Source organism: Brassica oleracea, chromosome C4, assembly GCF_000695525.1.
Source record: "Brassica oleracea var. oleracea cultivar TO1000 chromosome C4, BOL, whole genome shotgun sequence".
Lineage (NCBI taxonomy): Eukaryota > Viridiplantae > Streptophyta > Magnoliopsida > Brassicales > Brassicaceae > Brassica > Brassica oleracea.
The window spans coordinates 14,994,964-14,998,976 of NC_027751.1; the positions used below are offsets into that span (position 1 = coordinate 14,994,964).

Sequence of the window (4,013 nt, forward strand, 5' to 3'; positions counted from 1 at the left end):
TTTGATTTTAATTATAAATTTGATTATTTTATTAGATGATAGAAACATTTTTTATTTTTGTTCTTTTATTTAAACTTATAATATTTTTTTAATAAATGAATGTGTTGACAACAAGACTCTAAAATTCATATAATATGATCCCAAAATAAAGAATTATGTTTTTTGGTATAAAACCGAATAAACCGAAAACCGACGGTATATAAACCGAACCGAACCGAAGTAAATATGGATTTAGAATGGTAGTTATATTTTACTAACCGAAATACCGAAAAACCGAAAAAACCGAACCGAAACCGAACCGATATCCGGATTGAACACCCCTATGCCAAACCACCTTTTCTCCTGCAGACCTGATGTAATTCCAAGTATATCGGGAATAAACAGAGCTTTGTAGATTTCTTGTTTCCCCTTCCAGAGAACAACGTCCTCTGTTTCAGAGCGAGGTAATGACCTGAGCTGATGTTCGACATTTATGAGACCCTCTGGTGTTCTTCTTCGGCATTACCACCACTCGAAACTTCCATTTAGCTTCAGTGCGATCTATTTACATAAATAATTTTTGTAAAGGTTACAAGATAAGGATATAAGATGAAGTAGATAAAAAAATGAAAAAGGAATAAGAGAAGGAGAGCAAACAAGTACACCACAGCAATGAGAAAATACATGGTTGAGATTGGACTCCAAGCATAAACACACGACCCATAACTTATGTTAGAGACATGTTTAGCACTCTTCTCAAATCCTTTCCTAAATTTAAATCGGCTCATTTAATAAATGGAAGGCAGCAAAAAAAATAAGAAGTCAACAAGGAAAAGGAAACCGTCGCAGAAAAGTAAGGCGGCTATAAAAATCAAAATACCTTAAAGACAGAAAAAAAGCTTAGAAGGAAAAAGAAAATATGAAGCCTTTAATCTTGTATAAGAAAAAGAGGTTTCTCAAGTTTAATTTGACATCTCAAATCAACCAGAAAACATGAATAAGCATCTCGGCACTTTTCTATAGAAAGCTAGAAAACTTGTCTAAACATCTTTTGACGACTTAAACACCTTTTTGTCATGAACTATGATTGGTTTAATCCCTATCCAAATGATACGCAGGCAGCCTGTAATCGGGTTCAACTATAACATAATAAATCCTCGTTTATTTTTATAAGTTGAGTTCCGAACTCAATATAGAGACTTCTCCTAAACCTCAAATCAAAATCAAGCTTTTATCCAGTACACCGATTTCAGATTCAACAACTTATCTTTTGTTTGGTTGCAAATAGGATTTATCTATACGACCTCAACTTTAATTATCTGTTATATTATTTTACTTATTCAAAGACAGAAATTAACGTGATCATAACATACATTCGACATTTCTTGGACACTGGAGCTTAGTAATCTCAAAAATACCAAACGAACGTTGATTTAAAAGAAACAAGGAACAAAGATCACACCGTTTAAAAAAAAAAGAAAAAAAAAGATCACACCGTTTAAGCAAAACAATATTTCAATTTCCTACAGATCCGATTGACAAACAAAGAAGCGATATACTTATCGAATTTTCCTTTAGTGAAGGTAAATCCTTCACCTTCATTATAGGAGACGTTAAGCATGCGTAGAATCTTGAAGACTAGCTTTCGATTTTGGAGTGGCACATCAATATTCTTCAACGACTCCTCGTTAATTATTTTGTCGCAGTTTGCAACTTCTTTTTGAAGATCTCTGATGGCTTCCAGTTTGGTAACCCCATATTGCTTCATATAACAGTTGACTGCATTAGCTATGAATCCTCTGTCATCCTAATCAGTGAACAAAATATCAGTAGGAACAAACATTTCTTTTGTATATGAATGATACTTAAAATCTGAATTAATTTGTAAACGGCTTTTTCACTCTCAGCTAGTCTTAAAACAAAACCACTAATTACCCAAACCTTTTAAAAGTATAACACACAAGATTCTTTTGATTCCTGGAACCAAAATACTTTTCTCTATAGAAAGTATTAGACAGCTGTATGTAGAATCAAAGGATTAGTGAAGGCCGTAAGATTCGGCACAGTTTTATCACGTGCACATATACATATACACACACATATAGATATGAACTATTCATATTTGTTTACCTCAAAGCCGGCGATATCATTCATCAGGCGCCCTTTCATGGATAATGACGTAAGGAGTTTTGGTCGGGACTTGAGCCACTTATAAGCTTCCTCCGTATCAGTATGTTTAATACACATCAAACAACCTCCCAAAGTTGCATACACGGCAATCTCGACCTGGCCAACTTCCATATACTCCTCAAAACCAAGGAAAATGCCAGTTTGTACATATTTGGCAAGATCATGATTGGCTTTTACATAAATATTGAGCTGCAACCAATATGTTTAAAGACGTATAAAGTTGTTCAAAAAAAAAAATGTTTAAAGACGTATAAATAAGTTAACCCAATATTTTTCTTATTATAAATAGTTCAGAATTTTTGAAGTTTGTATCCTCTATATATTGAATAAAAGGTATATAGAAATGCGAAAATTCATAAACAAACATAAGCCAAATTGGTTAAAATCTTTCGCAGATTGACTAGTGAAAAATTATATGGTTTCTTCTCTTAAATAATATTTACTTATATATATCTAACTTTTAATTAGTAAGTGATCTACTCCTAGGACATATTCGTCACTATGTAAATAAACTGACTAATTTCATTGTTTAATATAAAATAAATCATTATATGAAGTAAGTAGATACTATAATTCATGTCATTATTGTGATTTTTAAAAAATGGAACGAACCTTAAAATCAAGAAACATTTTTATTTTTACTATTATTATATATTTTAATCATTATTATGTATCAAATTTTCTTGTTTATCAATTTTAAATCAAGTATTGTTGCTATTTTTGAATCTTACCGACATATAAGATTAGGAAAGGCCGGAAGTTAAGAACAAAAAGAAAATGGGCCACTTACCATTATGCTTTATTATGAAGATGAGACCATAACTGGCGTTTCTAATGAAACGACTAATATCAGTCTACCAGGAATGTTAGACACATTGTACTAGAGCTCTAACTAGAGCTGTCAATTCGGACTTAAGTCCGCGGATTGTAGTCCGGTCCGCCATATAAATAAGCGGTTTAGGACTAATATTTCAATCTGCGGTTTGGCGGATTGAGCCCGCAGCGGTTTGCGGTTTGTGATGGATTTGTGCATGCGGTTTATGGACTTTTACCGCGGTTTTATGAATTAAAGCAATGTAATTTTTTTAAAAAATTAGGTTTTATGAATTAAATCAATGTAATTTAAAAAAAAATTACTTATATCACTCACCTCATGTTACAGCACTAACTTTATTTTTGCCAACATTTTGTCTCTTTTTGTTGTAAAACTTATGATTTAGAACTGTATGTTTCTTTATATTATTAATGAATATTTTTTCTTTTTATATAGGGGTTAGAAAAGAGATAAATGGAAATACAATAATAGAAAATATTACAAATCATAAATATAAAGGAATTAGGAAATAGGCAAGTTGTAGTCGTCTTTCTCTCCTCTTCAAGTCTCGTGGCCGCCTCTCTCTCTCTAGGGTTGAACCGTCTCTCTCTCTAAGTGTATGGGCCGGTTATGGACCCGGACGGTTATGGTCATCCACCAATTGATTTATAACACTCCCCCTTGGATGCCATAGCCATACAAGGATTGTAATACGCTTAATGTTGCCTCATTAAAACCTTATCAGGAAAACCCAGTGGGACAAAACCATGATGAAGGAAAAAGAGTACAACACGTACTACTCCCCCTGATGTGAACCTCAGTGGAGGTTCTTCAGCCTACGCATCCCAATCTGATGCGTGAGCTTCCTGAACGTGCAGGTAGGAAGTGCCTTGGTGAATAGGTGAGCTGAATTGTCACTGGATCGTACTTGGACGACCTGGACCTCACCGGCTTTCCGAAGCTCGTGAGTGAAGAAGAACTTAGGCAATATGTGCTTCGTCCTATCACCTTTTATGTAACCGTCCTTGAG

The 4,013-nt window shown here is 33.7% G+C and overlaps 1 pseudogene; it reads right to left on the minus strand.

Moving 5' to 3' along the window:
• LOC106338225 overlaps nucleotides 1-4,013 on the minus strand; it is a 33,858-nt pseudogene that overhangs the window by 6,737 nt on the left and 23,108 nt on the right.